Source organism: Mirounga leonina, unplaced genomic scaffold (assembly GCF_011800145.1).
Source record: "Mirounga leonina isolate KUSES-001 unplaced genomic scaffold, KU_Mleo_1.0 Mir_170, whole genome shotgun sequence".
Lineage (NCBI taxonomy): Eukaryota > Metazoa > Chordata > Mammalia > Carnivora > Phocidae > Mirounga > Mirounga leonina.
The window spans coordinates 22,369,578-22,389,422 of NW_023270433.1; the positions used below are offsets into that span (position 1 = coordinate 22,369,578).

Below are 19,845 nucleotides of genomic sequence, written 5' to 3' on the forward strand. Positions count from 1 at the left end.
TCCCTCTGCCTGCCTGCCTGCCTACTTGTGATCTCTCTTCTCTCTCTCTGTCAAATAAATAAATAAAATCCTTAAAAAAAAAAAAGAAAAGAAAGAAAGAAACAAGTGCCATTTTTCCCTAGTGTCCTCCAAATACATAGAAGCCACTGCTAATTGGGCCATCATTTGTGGTACAAAATTCTTCTCTGATGCATCAGTTTGTATTGGAATGGTGTCATTTTTCTCTCCCCCAGTGCCTTTCTAAAATTTTTTATAAAATTAAAAAAAAATCCACACGTACACACAAAAGCTAGAAAGTCCTTTTACTAGCTATAATGTTTTTGTTTTTGTTGTTGTTGTTAACTGAGACAGCTCAGTTAACTGACTCTCTGTGTCCTGAGTTTGAGCCCCATGTTGGGGGTAGTGGTTACTTTAAAAAAAAAAAAAAAAAGAATAACACCAAATGAAGACTTCCATCTTGAGTAATAAGAAGTGATTGAAAGACAATAAAAAAGGAACCAAGAGGGGATATATGGGAACTCTGTACTTTCTGCTCAGTGTCTCGTAAACCCCAAACTGTTCTAAAAAACAAAGTCTATAAATTTTTTTTTAAAGATTTTATTTATTTATTTGAGAGAGAGAGAATGAGAGACAGAGAGCATGAGAGGGAGGAGGGTCAGAGGGAGAAGCAGACTCCCTGCTGAGCAGGGAGCCCGATGTGGGACTCGATCCTGGGACTCCAGGATCATGACCTGAGCCGAAGGCAGTCGCTTAACCAACTGAGCCACCCAGGCGCCCAAGTCTATAAATTTTTTAAGTGTATACATAAAAATAAAATTAAGAGCTTTAAACTGAAAAAAAAAAAAAAGGCAGATTAACACCCCATGCAAGTCAAGGTTATTTAATGCTGCATTCCCCAATACTATGCCAAATCATCAGAAATTATTACCTAAAATTACCTCCCGCAGTAACATTGGTCCATGGCCCACATTTTGTAATAAAACACTTCTTAGTCAAAGTCTGATTGTATGAAAAAATAAGAAAAAGTATTTGGTTGGGTGGTTTCCTACTGATGGTAGAATGAGGTCTGAATCCTTCACCTTTCTACCAAAGCCCTTCATGACCTGCCCCTCACATTCGTCTCTGCCCTTCTCCCATTGATCACACACTCCAGGCATTATGTCAAATTCTGTGTTCTTCCTGCATCTGGAATTTCCTTCCCCTCATCTTTGCCTATCAAATCTTATTCAAGATCACCCTGCAAAGGCACCATTCCTTTAAGTTGGCCCACACAGTCATGTGAAGGTTCCCTTGGCTATCCTTCTCTTGTGTGCCTACAGAGCTCTATGTGCACAACCATTAGAACCGCCATCTTTTTGTTGGGTGTGGTGGACTTTTATGTCTGCCTATGGTTTCCAGCTAAACTACATGGCACCTGGTTAAATTATATTATCCAGATAAACAGGACAATTTTTTAGAGTAATTATGTTCCATGAAATATTTAACAGGGTATCCTGTATTTTTTATTTGCTAAATCTGGCAACCTTATGTCTGTCTCCAATGAGACTCAGCTCCCTAAGGACAAAGGCTGTGGTTTTCCATCCTTGTGGGTGCAGTACTGAGGACATCACCAAGCACTTAGTAAAGGCTTGGTAACTGTTGGATGGATGACTGCCACCCAGACACACACAGGAAACTCAAAGATTTCAGCTAAGATCAAGAATACATTTCTATTCCTACTTGGAAATGCAGGTTTGGAAGGAGGAAAGACAATGTGCTCACATTTAATTCATAATCCATAAACTCGACCTGTCAGAAGGAGCAAAACATGTCTGCATTATTCTCTATCCTGTCTTTAACACGTATAATAACAAGTCACACACTGCATGGCTTCTATATACTTTACAAGTCTATAATCTGCTCCCACACAAATCACATTATGAGGGTGAGACGTTGGTGTACTGAATCCAAAACGAGGCAGAATAAATAGTAGCAGCAGCCAAGAACAAATCTACTCTGTGTTGGGGCCAATTCTGTCTCTATTAATCAGGTTGACAATCACCATGCTTTGCTGTAAAGCTTTCTTGTGAGGGCAGTGTGCAGTGATGGAAGGATCACAGGCTCTAAAGTCAGACAGACTTGGGTTTGCACTTATGACTCAGGCACTGCCAAGCTGGAAGCCTCTCTGGGGCTCAGTTTTCTCATCAGTAAATCGGGTTATAATAGAACCTCCTAAAGGTCAATGCGAGTATTAAGTGGAATGATGTACATGCTGTGTTTTGTATGGTATCTATCCATAGCAAGTATTCAAGGGTGTTAATGATGGTGGTAAGGATGATTTTGCTTTTTCTGCTGCTGTTGCAGCCAGATTATAATCTCTTTGAGCATGTGAACATATGCTTTACTTATTTTTAATTTTTGACTTCTTTTTCATTCTCCAAGGGGCTCTAGTAAAATGCGCCATAAAGAGTACTCGTCTTCTAGACTTCCAAAGACTGAAGTGTTAGAAATGTTCAGTGTTGGGGCGCCTGGGTGGCTCAGCCGGTTAAGCAGCTGCCTTCGGCTCAGGTCATGATCCCAGGGTCCTGGATCAAGCCCCACATCGGGCTCCCTGCTCAGCGGGGAGCCTGCTTCTCCCTCTCCCTCAGCCTGCCTCTCTGCCTACTTGTTCTCTCTGTATGTCAAATAAATAAGTAAAATCTTAAAAAAAAAAGAAAAGAAACATTCAGTGTTTCAGTGCTTTTCATAAAGCTGATGACATTTAACCACAGTTGGTTGGATAAGACCAAAAATTATCCTTTGGAGGTGACTGGTGGATTGTACACTATCTTTCATAAATCACTGATAGACTAAATCTGGGTAGATAAGAAACACTAGCCACTTCCTTCTTAAAATAGTAAAGAACAGTTTTCACATAAAAACTGTTCTTCCCACATTTTTCACCAAGATGTTCTATTGGCTGTGTGCCCTAATCACAGGCATTCACCTTGAGTAACATATCTCCATGAGGTGATGCTCGCCCTTCTCACCACCTGCTCAGGAAAAGAGTTCAGAATGATTGCTAATGTACTCTCGGCAAATGAATACTCATCAGATAGAAGTCATTCACTAGTCTTTGTCCTTATTTGTTCCTAGCTTAATTTAACTGCAGTCATTATTAAACTTCTATTTCTGTATTAAAATATCTTCACTTAAATCTAGCAGAGTCCTTGTTGGCACCTGCTTTTATAACCATGTCACCTCCCCGACCCCACCCCCTACCACCAAGTCTTCTTGGAGCTCTGTGGCTTTAGACAGTTTACCTGGTATATAATTTTTTGCATCTGTACAATGAGAAAGTTGGAACTCTAAGCTTCCTTACAGCTCCATATCCTTAGGACCCCATCCCTCTCTGCCTTATTACATCTCTTTTAATTGAGCCAGAATGTCCCCCATGCTAAGTCTCAGTCTAGGAAAGACTACATTGGTCAAAGTATTTTTTTCTCATCATTTTCACATTCATTTCTAGGTCAGCTCAAATGTGTACTCAAACCGATTAAGGTAAAAAGGATCCAAAGGTGGAGGTTTAGCTCTAATTAACCAGAAAGTCCACTGACCACTCTTTCACAAGGCTTGGGGATCAAAAGGGGCCTGACACCTAGAAAACATACAGTGATTGTTGTGTCATTGCTGCTACTGTTGGCATCACTGCAATGGGGAAAATTAATATATTGGAATTATCCCATCCTTGTGTATGCCATTGATTGGGCCTGGAAATGCCATCCCTCTGACCACTCTTTTGTGCAAAAAAAAAGCCAAGATACAGGAAGACAGAGAGAATTAGCTAAGGCTAGCGGCATGGATTGGTCCATGTGCCAAAATGAGAGAACAGAGTTAGATCTTCCCAACTTTTCTCTGTCTCTTTACTCATTCATCCCAGGTTGGTAGTTCGTATGGGGAGCTTGTCCATGTTGAATAATTTAAAGGACTCCAGATGTCTTGAATTACACCAGGAGTTATTCATTTCCTTATGGGTAACAGTATCCTCTGCCAGTGGTCTTTAAAATGCAAATATACCCAGGTGGTAACACATAAAATTCCTAAGTAACACTTTTTTTTTTTTTTTAAGGTAAGTTCCTTGCGGGGCAAAAAGGAAAGTAAGAAACATCCTGAGAACAGTTCAAAGTTAGAGATCAGGCAGAGGGAGGGTGGTGGTGATGTGGGTAGAGAAAAGGATGCTAGGAGGGGGGACAGGATTCTAGAAAGGTGGGACAGGGGACAGAACACACATTCCCACTTGCTTTCTGCTTTCATCTCTGGGCTAAGCTCCACCCACCCACCTCTTGCCACTCCTGGGATGCTAAGAGTCTGGGAGTTCCTTTGGGAGCCAGATTGGCCACATATGGGTCAGTGGCTCTGTGCCTGTAGCGGTTGTGACTTCTGACAGCATCTCAATGCCCTGTCCTCAGGAGACCTGGAAGAAACAGCCCTAGGATACTTGGTGATGAGTCTAACTCTAAGGATATCACTGAGGACATTGCAAACCACACTATGACAGGGTAATGATGATTCTTCTTGAGAGCAGCTGGTTTCTACTCTGTGGGCACTGTGAACCTTGAAGCTAAGCAGGATTCCTCTAGTGGATGCTGTAATGTCCCTCAGATCCCCTACACCAAGTGTAGTTGTTGTGACTGTTGGCTGATGATGGCTTCCAGCTGCCTCGCTTCTTCTGAGGATTACACTTGGCTGATGAAAACCCCTTGCCCAAGAGGTATGACCCCTCTAAAAGCAGCCCGTAGTCAATGACTAGCTAATTGGGTGACACAGAAGGCCTCTTTCCTCAAGAGAGTAAAACCGTGATGGGCTTATGCTTCAGAACCCACTTCCTATGGATCAGCTAGAGGCTAGTCTTGACTTGAGACCCTGCTTATAGCTCTGTTCCTTCCCTCTCCTGCTGCACTCCCTCCCTTACAGGCTTTTTGGAAAGAGCACTTCTCAGTAAATTATGTAAACCCCAATACCTCTCTTTGGCTCTGCTTCTATGAACTTGACTCTTGGACATTCTACTTTATTGTATCTGAGACACTACCAACTGTGAGACTATTATTTTACATATCACCAAGAAAGAAAAAATGCTGACAATGCATACGTGACACATAAGATGTGTATGTAGTTGTAAGACACGTCATAATTTCAATGAAAAAAATGTGCATCTTTGAATTAAATATGGTATGTTTAATATATATGATCTCAGTACATTGCATACATCTCTCTATGCCACATGTTTACACATAGGCAAACAAACTTTGTTTCAACTATCTTTCTATACATACTAATTTACAAGTCTGGAGAACCATTGCTATGGTCTGAGTGTTGGTGTCCCCTTCCAAATTCATATGTTGAAATACCATTACCAAAGGTGGGTCCTTTGAGAGGTGACTAGGTCCTGAGGGTAGAGCACTCATAAAAGGGACCCCACAGAGCTCCCAGCTCCTTCCACCATGTGAGAATAGAAGTCTGTCCCCGAGAAGAGGGCCCTCACCCAGCCATGCCTGTGCCCTGATCTCCAACTTCCAGCCTCCAGAACTGTGAGCAATAAATTTCTGTTGTTTACAAGCCACCCCATCTGGGGAATTTTGTGATAGCAGCCCAAACAGACTGAGACATCCTAGTACCATATCTAAATTCAGTTTTAAATCTCTCTTATTTATGGCTAAGTTTCATCATATGCTGAGCCAGAGCAAGCAACGAGATCTGTTTTAAATAGTAGGGGAAATAATTGTACATTATACAGTATAGCTGCTTATCAAGGGCTTCCAGAAAAATTATTCTCACCCACAGAGAATGAATCAGACTTTGAGACAGTTTCAGATTTACTAAAATAGAGCTAGGGAACAATATAGGACAATGAGACTCTGGGAGAATATCACTGCTTTCAGGATGAAGACTTAAATCCTAACATGGTTACAGGGCTCTGCATGATCTTACCCCAACCTACTTCTCTACCTTCCTTCCAGAACACTCTGGCCCCCATCTGTGTGTGCATGGCTACTCACTGTAGCCACTCTGGCTTCTTTCTAGTTTGAGAAGGTGCTAACCTCTTCCCCACCGCAAGGCCTTTTTCACATGTTGTTTCCTCTTGCTGGGATGTTCTTCCCTCCCACCTTTTTGCCTATTTACCTTTACTCAAAGGAGTCTTCTTCCAGGAAGCCGCCTCTGATTTCCCAGATTGAAAAGGGGCCCCTTGGGGTGCTTGGATGGCTCAGTCAGTTGAGTGTCCGACTCTTGATTTTGGCTCAGGTTGTGATCTCAGGGTCATTGGATCAAGCCTGAGTCAGGCTCTGCACTCAGCAGGGAGTCTGATGCTCCCTCTGCCCCTACCCCTGCTCATGCTCACTCTAGCACACTCTCTCTCTCTAATAAATAAATAAAATCTTTAAAAAAAAAAAAAGGAAAAGGGGCCCCTCATTTTATATTTGAATAGCACTCTATGGTTCTCCTTTCTGTTACCGCATGTTGCAACTTTCCATTTATTCCTGTTATGTAATCAAGACCTATTCCCTTACTGAGTTATGCAATCCGTGAGGGTTAGCTCCAAGTCCTTGCTCACTGCTGGACCTGTCCCCAATATATGGGGCACCCAGTGACTCAGTTGGTTGGCTAATTGGAGTAAATCACAATAGCCTTCCTTGATCAGGTGCATGAGTGCCAAAGAATAGTATAGTACAAGGGTTACCTGAGTGTTTAGACCTTAAATCAACTGCACAGTTCAGGAGGAAAATCCTGGCTCTGCCACTTACTAGCTGTCGGGTTTGCGGCAGCTTAATTCACATGATTGCGTCTCAGCTTTCTCATCTATAAAGTGAGCAGAATACTTTGTATTTTATCGACTCCAAGTGGCCCTTGATTGTAAGACACCTCGTATACGATTGAAGAAAAACCTACCAATTAAGCTAGAACCCAATGTTTTCTTATCACTGAGGCTTTTTCCAGGCAAAACCAGCCCCTGTTCCATCGAAGGATGAGCCAAGCAGCATTTCCCAAAGAAGCTCTCCCCTATGCATGCCTCACCTGCTCCCTCCCCTATCTGGGAGACTTTCTTTCCTGTCACTGGCACCCATTCTGCAAGATGATCTTAGCAGCAGATGTCAACAGAATGTTTCAAGCAAGAACCAGGAAGCTGTTACAAATAACAAATAACTCAGCACATGCAGTAGCAATGCTCATAATTCAACTGAAATGCTGAAAACATAAACAGCCATGCCCAACTGTGTATTGTAGACAATGTCCCCATCACTACCATACCCTGCAGACCGTACCTAGGAGAGACCATGGCTTCTAAGACACCCCTCAATTCCAGAGAAGTTAAGATGTGAAAAGAGGTACCTCGGCAAATTGTTGATTGATTGATTGATTGCATTCTGTGCTGCTTTTATTTTATGAAAAAGCTCATTTCAAATCTATGTGAAACTAAGTGGAACACAGAGTCTTAGTGAAGGAGGTCTGGTGGTCTCATTTACAAAAAACATATGGCCTCTGTCCTTTGGCCTTCCAGTTCCAGGAAGGGCACTTCAAACAGCTTCGCATTTGCATGGTTTGGTGCCAGAGCCCGGGAACAGCTGCTGGCGTCCATTATTGGATGTCCTTCAGCCGCCAGAGTATTGGGTCTCTTCAGCAGGTCATTCCTTGGTAAAGAAATCATTTCCACAAATGCTCCATCCCCTGGTTTTGGCTTAGGACTTAAACGTTTTCAGCCTCATCTCCATTAGTAGTTCTTGTCACCATGTGTGATCAGTACAGTGTGACAGACCTGGATCCATCCTTTCAGCAAGGTCACCTTCACAGCCAGTGTCTTCCTCAAGCTCCTGAAGAGGAGCTGCAGATTCTGGGCTTCCATCGTCAGCTATGACACCTGCGGGGAGTTCTAGGCATCAGCCTCCCCACTGGTGGCTGGAACGGCTTTGCCGGATACATTCATCACGAAGAGTGAGTTCTTCGCAGCCGTGGAACCACCCCACACCACCAGTTGACTGTCCTCTCCTGGTGTGTGTTTCACGGTGTCCCAGCCTCTTGCTGTACCAGTAAGGAGCCATGTGAGTTGTTTTTCCCAAGCTTGACCCATTTTCCTTCTGAAATGAACTCCCCTGAAATAATAGATCGGTGGGTATTTTGAGACCAAGCCATCAGTTCTTGGTTTTTCATTTTCACACTAGTCAGTCTTTATAGTCTTCGGACAGGAAGTTCATGCCCCAGGTGTGGGGTTCGGGGAAGGGTATGCCTTTGGGAACGGGGACAAGAGAAGAGACGACAAGGCTGAGGCAGCAGTCTGAGGAGATGCAGTGCTTCTGCTTTGAGATCTTAGGTTGTTTGAGAAGTGTGTTAGCATATATGAAGCGGAGGGCATATTCGTGTGAAATCCTGGGCAGGCAATAACGAATCGTGATACTATGGCCTCTGCCAAGCAGTCTGTTAGCCACAGTGTCCTTCCCTTGGGCCCCTTGGGAAGTACGAGGCCAGCTAACCTTGCACGGACTCAGACTCAGCACAGCCCTCGGGCGAACCCATCCTTTCATTCACTGGAGCAGTGGAAACAATCAAGAGCCGGGAGAAATTCAGGTTTTTTCAATTTTGTGGTCTTTGGAATTACAGCTCCCCGCAAGAACTCTAAGGGCCATAACGGCCAGGATTTTCGACTGCTCGTTCCCTGCCGTAATCCCAGTAGCCAGGACAGTGCTTGGCACTTAGCAGGTACTTTGTAGGTTTAGTTGAATGAATGGGCGAAGAACCCCTTAGATATTTACTAGAGTTTAACTATGGTGATATGAGCAGGATATGACTCATAGCTGAGTCAAATGTAAAAAAGGCTTTAGTCCTCTGCGGTCCCCTTTTCTATGGCAGCCTTTAAAATATTGCAGTTTTATGGGGCAATTTTAATGGAAATAAACCTAGTAAGTTAAAGTTATATAATTAATTCTATTCAGCCTCCATTGTAATTACTTACTGATCTGAGGCTGCTCGTGGAACACCTGGCGAACAGTGAAAGAAAAACAGCAGCAGGTGTTTGGACTTAGTTCGTGCTTGCTAACTAATTAGATGAGGATTTTTCCCCTGGAAATCCTAAGCAGTTTTCATCTGGTTCAAAAATTGAAAGTTGGAACCCAGGGGCCTCAGCCAACTGTTTATCCTTTCTTGCTTCTGGACTAGAAGACATTCTTTTTTTTTTTTTTTTTAAAGATTTTATTTATTTATTTGACAGAGACACAGCGAGAGAGGGAACACAAGCAGGGGGAGTGGGAGAGAGAGAAGCAGGCTCCCCGCCAAGCAGGGAGCCCGATGCAGGGCTCGATCCCAGGACCCTGGGATCATGACCTGAGCTGAAGGCAGACACTTAATGACTGAGCCACCCAGGCGCCCCTGGACTAGAAGACATTCTGTCATCAAGATGCTTTTACACAGGACTGATCTTATGCATTAGAAGTCAGTTTTGTAGTTTGCCTCAGCTTTCTGATGATGCCAGATCTTACGCAGGGCATCCAGAGTACCACCTGGAATCAGGCTGTCATGGGTCAGGTTGCAACTCTGCCATTTACTAGCGGTGTGACCTTGAGCGTGTTACTTAACCTTTCTGTGCTCCAGTTTCAAAATCTGTAAAATGGGGATAATGATAGTATTTACCTCACTAGATTATCATGAGGATTAAGCAAATAAACAATGCCTTGGACGTGATAAGTGCCATGTGTTTTTCGAATAAATCCTTAAAGTTAACTGTCATTTCCAATATGTTAGTTCCCAATAAAATTTGTGTCAATAATTGATTATATGATAACTTGGGCATATGATGGGAGTTATTATAAAAAGATTGATATATGTGCCTCATAAAAATTAAGAAGGTAGCTCCTAAATAAAGGTGTGGTGTGGTCAAGGGTTGTTTCGGTGGAGTGTGTCGGCTAAGGCTTTTGACAGTGTGCAAGCGAAATTCGCTCTGGTTACCTGACACAAAACCACTGGGGAAGCCTCCAGAATCAAGCCTCAGAAAGGACTGGAATCAGGCATTTCCAGGGATATCAAGAGCCTGGACCCATGAATGGTCCCTTTAGGGGTGATTCCAGTGAGTCTCCCTCTTGCATCACTCCCTAGAGAGCTACGTTCTTTGAGAGAGTTTGGTCTGAAGTCACATGCCCACCCTTGGGCCTCAGGGTAGGAGCAGATGTGGCACCTGGATGACTGGTCCCAATGGGATGACACGAAATGGGGGGGAGAGAGTATCCTAAAGAAAAGCCAGGTGTCATCACCCAAAGAAGGGGGGAGGGTTGCTAGGCAGGCCAAAGAAGCAGCTGTCCACCTCATGAAGAAAGAAAGAGGGTGGGAAATGTTTTCCGAAATCTTGCTTATGTTTGTACTGCTGGCCCTTCCAGGAATTTAAATGTTTCTCTCTTCAGAGGGTACTCCCCGAGAGGCTGGCTCATCCTCAGGGCATTCATGCAAAAAGAGCAAGAATCTGGCACTAATCATAAACCGCTTCTCTCCCTGGCTTAATGAAGCTGCTCTCTAGTTGTTTGTGTTGCATTAATTTAAATACTAATCTTTGCCTCACAATTTCATAATAGCAATAATTTCTAGTTCAATCAAAACACATTATGCTGAACTTTCAGAATTCAACAAATAACAAGCTTACAAAACTGGCTCGCATATTCATGAATCCTTCTTTTTCGGTTGGGTTGTTTTTGGCTATAAGTACGAGAACCCCCAACTTGATGTTGCTTAAGCCAAACAAAAATGTCTTGGTGCCCAGAACTGAATGTCCAGTTGTAGGACAGGCGTCAGGGGACTGAATCCAGTGGTTCCAACTCGACTTCTCTGCGAGTGCCATGAGGCTTTCTGCTTTTTTTCCCTCTCTCTGTTCTTTATCTCAGGCTGGAAGCAAGATGGCGCAGGATTTTCAGGCCTCTCCAGCACCCAAAACAATAACCGGAGGAAGATGAGATCATTTTTTAACGTAAGTCTCAGGAATAAGGTAACTTTCCCTAGAATCTTCTAGTGCTTTCCTCTCATCTCCTTGATCCAGACTGGATCACATGGCCAATCCTGCAAAAGTCCTTGTGGCCAAGAGGATACCCTATGCTAACTGGCTTAGATCTGGGTTCTTGAACCAGTCACTAGCAAAGAGAATTATATTATCCTGCCTGGCCCCCAACTCACCGGCCATTAGACAATGAAAAAGAGGAAGAATTTATGTTAAAGAAAAATAGAGTAGGCCTTGATCTTTTTTTCTCCCCCAGTATCTGAACCTCACTACCGCCCCACTCCATGTCTGAGGAATTTAAGACTTAGTGGAAGACAGAGGCCACTTTCCACAAACAATGGAGACACCATCAGCTCTCTGACCTTCCTCAAAGGCGGAGCAGGGGCATGGCACAGAGGCTCCGCTGATCACACATAACGGTTTCAGTGAGGTTCATTTTGGAACCCATGAGGCCAAGAGCCAGTAATGGCCTGAAAAATCTGTTTGAGTGGTTATGGTAGCTGGTTTCCAAGGACAGCAATGGTAATAGCACATACATTTAGTAGAGGGTTGCCAGGTTCAGCAAATGAGAGTACAATTAAATTTGAATTTCAGAAAAAAAAAACCCAAATAACTTCTAGTATAATTTTTTCAGTAGATTTCAAATATTGCATGGGACACAGTTATACTTTTAAAAACTCATGCAGGGTGCCTGGGTGGCTCAGTTGGTTAAGCGACTGCCTTCGGCTCAGGTCATGATCCTGGAGTCCCAGGATCGAGTCCCGCATCAGGCTCCCTGCTTGGCAGGGAGCCTGCTTCTTCCTCTGACCCTCCCCCTTCTCATGTGCTCTCTCTCTCTCATTCTCTCTCTCTCTCTCTCTCTCAAATAAATAAATAAAATCTTTAAAAAAATAAAAAATAATAAAAAAAAACCTCATGCATTCTTCCCTTAAAATTCAAACTTAACTAGGCATCCTGTTTTATCCAACTATAATCCAATGGCATCGGAGTGCTCAGTGGCAATGGCAAGAGGATCCTCAACCAGACTGGGTTTGTGGCTGGTTTTGGGTTGTGGTCCATGCTGCTACCCCCACCCCCCTTGCTCCTGCTCCGTTTCCAAGCCGCCTTCTGCATCATTACCAGAAATTCTGTGAGAATCAATCGTATGGCGTAAGTTTCAGTGGCTTGCAACTGTGAACTAGTATCACACAAACCTCAACATCCATTACAAAAATTTGAAACTGTCCTTTAGTATTGATATCAGGATGAGAGACAAAGAGGAAAAGGAACGTTTCTAAAGCAGAAACAGCATGGTACTGCCTTCTGCGGTCTGGGCCCTAAGGAACTAGGGTTTGTTCTTTTTTTTTTAGAAGCTTCTGCTTTATCAGTGGCTTAAGGAATTTCACAAAATGCCTCCTGCTTCGATTGACCTAAGCGTGAAATGGAAACAATCCTGGAATGTTAGATGAATTAAAAATTAAGGATTACAAAATTCTGGCATAGACAACATCTTTCCCTTATTATAAGGACTCTTCCTTTCCTTTAGCCTATCGCGACTGATACAACTAAATTCTTCTCGTATAAATAATCACCCTATTATTAAGTTTAATAATATTATTAAGTTTAATTGAAAACCTGTAACATGAAATGCATTATTAATACTTTTTGGCTCCTACATTCTATTGTATTCCTAGTCACCTTCTTTCTTTCCCAGAACAATATGTTTCCTCTTGGGGATCAGGGGCCGATGCTTATTTCCTGCTTGTCATTGAGTCATATAATGAAGCAATTTAATTACACTAATGGTTATAAACTGGAAACACTGCCCTTCTTTCTTCTCCAGATATGAAAGAAGCATCTTGGTTCCAGATCATGAAATTTGTATCTTGCACACATGCCGGGGGATACTGGGTCTCTTGGGCTACTGGCTTATTAAGTGATGATAAAGTTTGTTGAACTTGGTGTTTAGATGCTGGACACAGCCTCCCTGGCCTTTTCCAGCTTATTCCCTCGCAGCTGGAGCTGCTGTCATGGCTCTAGAAGCCAAATCTGAAGCAAAGATTCTCTTAACAATTGATCATTTTAGACATGCACAGACTACAAAAGGGGTGGTGAGTTTTTGGTGTGTTGTTTTTGTTTTTTTTTTATACCCAGGGTCCATCCCTCTTTTTTGCACAGAGAAATACAGACCCCACAATAGGAAATTTAAGAGGGACAGTAAAATCACAGCCTGCCATCCTGAAGAAGCTGAGTGGTCCCTGAAGATTCCTTCTATGGGATCCTATTTCTCATTGTCCAGTCTAGCCAAAGTGGTGGAGCATGTGACCTTGGCCTGGTCCCATATGTGATCATAATGACTAGTCCTCTCAACCACAACCAGGGGACACAATAAAACCTGGACTGGGGCTCCTGAGGAAGGAAAAAATTTGCCCTTTTCCCCTGGATTTGAAGTGATAGTAATTTAGGTTTGGAACTGCAACAACCAAACTGCTACCACAGTAAAGAGGCTTGTCTGAAAATAGGGCAAAGCAGAAGTTGTAGACCCGAAGATAAAAGAGAAACGAGGCCCTGGTGACATACCTTGACCTCCTTCATCGTTTCTATGCCAGACCTACCCCTAGAATTGCCAAAGTCCTCTTTCTAGGTCAGTTTGGTTCCTAGGTCAGTTTGGTCACTTGGAATAGACGGAGTTCTAGTTGATACAGTGGGGTCTGTCCCCCCCTCCACCCCGCACTTGCAAATGTGAGACTGTCCAGAATGAACAACACTCACAGCCAGGCCTGGGACCATGGCCTGGGACTTCTGGGTCACTATTAGGCAGAGTCTCATCCAGGATCTCCTGCTGTAGACCATGTAACTTCAGACAGGTCATCTCTCTTGGGGGTGTCTGTCTCCTCCCCATCAGAAGAATATTCCTACCCGCCCTAGCGACTCCCATTGCCATTGTGGGGATAGTAGTAGGGAAGGAACTGATACGGCAAAGCACTTGCTACAGTGTTATTCTGCAATAACACAGCAGTAGTCTACTTGCTTTCCAAGCAGCCTGGGGAGCTTCATCCACAGAAGCAACTCTGGGACCACACTTTATTGTTTTTGTTTTTTCCTGAAGGACATGATGTGTTCCAAACCCAGAGAGTTTACACGATAGATTAGCTTTTTATTCAGCCACCTTGCAGGTCATGTTTTGTTTCATTACGTGTTTGGGGTCAAACCACATTTTCTACTAAGAGCTCATGGCTTGTCTTTATGTGGGAATGGTTAAAAGTTAAATGTGATTATATCTGTTTGGGGTCTATGAATAATTTTGATAATAATGTTCAATACTTGTTATTTCATAAAACCCTGCCCTCAACTCAGGATTAGATGGAATTGACATACTGGTCTGTTTGGTCTGTTTGAGCAGAGGTGGGACAGTGCTAGATGACATGTTTCAGTTATCAGATTTCTAATAGTTTTCCAAATGTGTTCCTGAGAAAAGGACCAAGTGTGAGTGACACTACAATAAATGTCCTGTGAATTAGAAAAGTGAAAAATCAAAGAGAGAAAGCTCAATGTCTCTACAGTTGTTTTAAGAATTGTGTTAACGTGGTAATGATGCCATAACCTGCCAGTTTCGTATTAGAAAAAGTATTTGCTGGTTTCTACAATCATCAAGAAACTAGACAGGAAGGGTCCTGAAGTAAGTGGAGATGAAACCCCTATATCTCAGTCTTTGTATTTCCACAAGGAAATTTTGGCTCCCAAGAAGGTCTAATTATAGCTGCACATCTGTTTTCCAATCCAGCATTTTTAGGAATAAAACTGATGTTTTGATCTTCATGGGTCTGACTCCTGTGTCCTCTTTCATGAGTTTGGAGTTGATTCCAAAGTGGGAACATTTTGGAGAGAGAAACTGAGGGAAGCATGATCCTGTGGCCATGGTCAGCGTTCGTGTTTTATTCAGGGGACGATGAAAAGATCATTGAAGGGTTTCCAGTAGAGTGACGTGCTCAGATTTTCATACTGTTGTGTGAAGAATGGAGTATAGGGAGCAAGAATGGTGGAAGGGAGATAGGTTACGAGGGTATGGCTGTGGTCCAGGTAAGGGATGGAGTGGTTGGAACCAGGAAGGTAGCAGTGGAAGGAGAAATGAAGAAACTCCAAGTACTTTATTAGAGTAAAGATATCATTTATGAGCAAAATAAAGATCACTTCGCATTTGGTGTACATTTATTTACAATGATACATTTTTAAGTTTCATTGTCTCTTCAATTCCCCTTTATTTCTGATAAACACTCTATTTCAAGGATTTACCCCTGCTTCCCTGGGAGAGAGTCATGATAGAACACGCTTCACAAACATGTGCCAAGTTACAATGATAAACAAAAGGTAAAGGCCAATATCATGTAACAGTCTGACTGATAATGTGTTTACGTCCTAGCTTGTGACACTTTGACCGTGCCCTCAAAATTGTCATATCATAATAATCTTGAATGTGCTTATTGGACCACTTAATTACTTCTTTGTAGTCAAGTGATATCTAAATGGTTCTAGGATTTGACATCCTGTACAGCCATGTATTTCAATGGAACACTTCTTTTATGTGTTAAGGATCCAACCATGTACAACTCTTTTATGGGGTCAGTTTTGTTTCCTTAAAGTTTACCTGTTTGTAAGAATAATTGTGCGTAGTTGGATTGTTAATAGAGCGCTGCTGAATGACCTGGCATACCATACTTAGGTAAGGAGCAGATCATAAAAAATACGTACTTCCTGGTTGATTTGTGGTTACAGATTAGCAAGTTGTCCTCCCCACAACAGTCAGGATCACCCTTGGTTAATGGCATTGGACAAAGATATTCTACTCCCATTAGCTTACACGTTTTGGAGAGATAAGTTTTCCAAAGTAAAATTACAGGAACTGGATTCACCCAGCTTCTGTGAAAAGGGTTTTATTTCTTTTTCTTTCCTTTTTTTTTTTTTTTAGAATTTGCAGAACATATTTATTTATGTAAGATGATTTTGTGAAGTCAGAATAGATATCCTTATCCCAATTTTGTTTTATTCTTCAATGGCTTTTAGTATATTCACAAAGTTGTATGATCATCCTATTATCTAATTCCAGAACATATTCAAGACTTAAAAAAAAAACAAAAAAACAAAACAAAACAAAAAACAAAAAAACACCATCCATACCCCTTGGGAGTTCCCCCAGTTCCTGGAAACCACTCACTTACTAGGCTCTATGGATTTGCTTATTCTGGACATTTCAGACAAATGGAATCATTCAATATGTAGCCTCTTCTGGCTGGCTTCTTTCTCTGGGCATGTTTTCAAGGTTCATCTATATTGTGGCATGCATCATAACTTTACTCCATTTTATGGCCAAATAATATTCCATTGTGTGGATACACTACATTTTGTTATCCATCAGTTGGTGGACATTTGGGTTGTTCCTACATTTTAGCTATAAAGAATAATGCCGCTATGAACATTCATGTATGTGCAAGTTTTGGTGTGCACGTGTATTATTAACTTTGTTGCGTATACACCTAGAAGTGGAATTGCTAGATCATATGGTAACTCTATGTTTAACTTATGAGGAATCGCCAAACTGTTTTTCATAGCAACTGTGCCATTTTCATTCCCACCAGCAGTGTGTGAGCCTTCCAGTCTCCCCATGTCCTCACCAACACTCGTTCTTGTCTTTTATATAGCAGTCTTAGTGCGTGTAGTTTGTTCTAGTAGTTTTGTATTTCCCTAATGATTAATGATATTGAACATATATTCTTGTGCTTATTGCCCATTTGTATATCCCCTTTGGAGAAATGTCTATTCGAATGCTTTGCCAATTTTTTTAATGAGTTGTTTTTTCACTGTTGAGTTGTAAGAGTTCTTTATATATTCTAAAATCAGGTCCCTTCTCATATATATGATTTACAAATATTTTTCTCCACTCTGTAGGTTATCTTTTCACTTTCTTGGGTGTCCTTTGAGGCACAATTTTTTTTTAAATTTTGATGAAATCCAATTTATCTCATCTTTTTGGTTGATTGTTCTTTTGGTGTCATACCTATGAAATCATGGCCTAATCCAAGGACACAGAAATTTATGTTTCCTTCTAATAGTTTTATAGTTTTAGTTCTTACATTTAGATCTTTGATCCATTTTGAGTGAATATTTGTGAATTGTGTAAGGTATGGGTCCAACCTCATTCTTTTTGCCTGTGGATATGCAATTGTCCCTAGCACCATTTATTGAAGATACTATCCTTTTCCTGTGGATGGGCTTGTACTCTTGTTGAAAATCAACTCAACATAAATAAATAAACCCATGTTTATTTCTGGACTCTCAATTCTGTCCTATTGATCTATATGTCTGTCTTTATGCAAGTACCACACTGTTTTGAATATTCTAGCTTTGTAGTGAGTTTTGAAATTAGAAAGTGTAAGTCCTCCAACTTTGTTCTTTTCAAGATTGTTTTGGCTATTTTATGTCCCTTGGATTTCCACATAAACTTTAGGAACAGCTTGTCTACCTCAGCAAAAAAAGGCACCTGGGATTTTGACAGGGATTTTATTCAACCTACAGATCATTTGGGGAAGTATTAACGCCTTAATAATATTGTCTTCCAGTCCATAAACATGGGCTGTCTTTCCATTTATTTAACATTTTAATTCCTTTTAATGAGGTTTTGCAATTTTCGTTGTACAAGTCTTATATTTCTTTTATTAAATTTACATACAAGTAATTCATTCTTTTTGAATTTTGTATGTTGAATCAAATCCTACATCCTTGCTAAACTTGCTTATTCTAATAGTCTTTAGGATCTTTGGGAGTTTCTATATATAAGACCATGTCATCTGCCAAGAGAGTTTTACTTCTTCCTTTCCAATCCAGATGCCTTTTATTTATTTTTTTTTCTTAATTGGTCTGGCTAGGAACCCACAGTACAATGTTGAATAGAATCAGTGTGCATTTGGTGTGACCAGATGACCTCTTTGAACCTTAATTTTCTTCTCTGTACGATGGGAAGAATCGTATCTATTTCCTAGGGGCTGTTGAAAAGAATGATGCAAGATACCTTGCTCCAGACTTGGCACTTAATGACTGTTCCACATGTGTATAGTTATTCCCTTTCCTTTGATTATCTCCTCTACTATAGTATTTTGAGCTCCCTATTTTATATCACATACCATGTTCCTATCTCAACTCTCTTGCTAGACAGTCTTCAAGCCCCCCCCCCCCGCTCCCCACGCCAAGGACTGTTATTACTTATTTATTTAATTTCAGTATATATGACATGCAATGTCACATCAGTGTCAGGTGTATAACAGTGATTCCATACATCATGACCTGCTTACCACAAGTGTAGTTGCCATCTGTTACCATGCAATGCTATTACAATATTATTGACTATATTCCCTATGCTGTGCCCTTTATTCCTTGTGACTCATTCATTCCATAACTGGAAGCCTGGATCTGCCACTCCCCTTCACCCGTTTTGCCCATCCTTCCAACCTCCTCTGCTCTGGCAACCATCAGTTTGTTCTCTGTATGTATAGGTCTGATTCTGCTTTTTGTTTATTCATTTGTTGTGTTTTTTAGATTCCACATATAAGTGAAATCATATGGAATGTCCAACAGTCTCTGTCTGACTTATTTCACTTAGCATAAGATGGACCCTCTGGGTCCATCTGTGTTGTTGCAAATGGCAAGGTCTCATCCTTTATTATGGCTGAGTTAATATTACATTGTGTGCATATGTGTATGTGTGTGTGTGTACATTTTTTAAATTAATTCATCTATCCATGGGCACTTGGGCTGCTTCCATATCTTGGCTATTAGAATTAATGGGGCAATAAACAGAGAAGTGCATATATCTTTTCAAATTAGTGTTTTCATTTTCTTTGGGTAAATACCTAGCAGTGGAATTACTGGATCATATGGTGTATCTATTTTTAAAATTTTGAGGAACCTCCATACTGTTTTCCATAGTGGCTGTACCAATCACAGTCTTCAAGCTTAACTAATGCTAGCTTCCTCTGAAGATGCCAGGGCAGTCTATCAAATCTTAGTGTTAAGATGCAGATTCCAGAGATCTACCCCAAACGATTGTTTTTCCATGTGTCTGGATATGGCCCAGGAATCTACAGTGTCATCAAGTACCCCCAGCTATGCTGAATGGGATGGTCAAGGGCCACACTTAGGGAAAGCTATGATCTGACAAAAGCTTACTTTAGAAAACTTAGAGCTGCATTTTCTTCAAATTTGGACCTGTACAAAGACAGCAACCCTAGTTCTCCAGGCCCCCAGGGAGCCTCAGATGGAGCTGACCCAGAAACGTGACACAAGTTCATCACCCACGCTCCTTGTTTCTGTTCTTTTTGACAATGTGGATGTATCATTTTTGCCTGTCCAGCATCCATTTCCCCTTTCTTTGCTAATCCTCTGGATTTTCCACATTCCTAGTCCAAATGGTTCAAGCCAGGCTGATGCCCTTCCTCCCCAACCCCAACTCAAGTCAGTGACAGTCAGCCTCCAGGACATTTACTAGAACAAAGGAGAGGAAAGCTTTTCCTCCAGGGATTGGAGGATGGTAGGAACCTAAGGCTGGCGCTGCTTGGGTTAGTCTCACATAAGATGGAGAGCCCACTGAGAATGAAACAGTAAAGATGGTGCTGTGACATCTTTAGCCCTCTGGAGTTCTTGGTAATATGAGTTACTAATTCTCTTTTTGGTGTGAGTCAGTTTGAGTTGGAATTTCTTCTTACAGCTGGGAGTTCTGATATGCAGAACCAACCCCTCAAATGGAGGCCTTGACGTCATCCTGTCTCTACTCTTCTCTCACTACCTCTGTGCCCAAACAAATCTTCCCTCAGTGGGCTGTCCCAAACAATACCCCT

The 19,845-nt window shown here is 41.8% G+C and overlaps 1 pseudogene; it reads right to left on the reverse strand.

Annotated features, from left to right (window-relative positions):
- Positions 1-6,365: 6,365 nt before the first annotated feature.
- LOC118018137 lies at positions 6,366-8,051 on the reverse strand (annotated as a pseudogene).
- Positions 8,052-19,845: the final 11,794 nt, after the last annotated feature.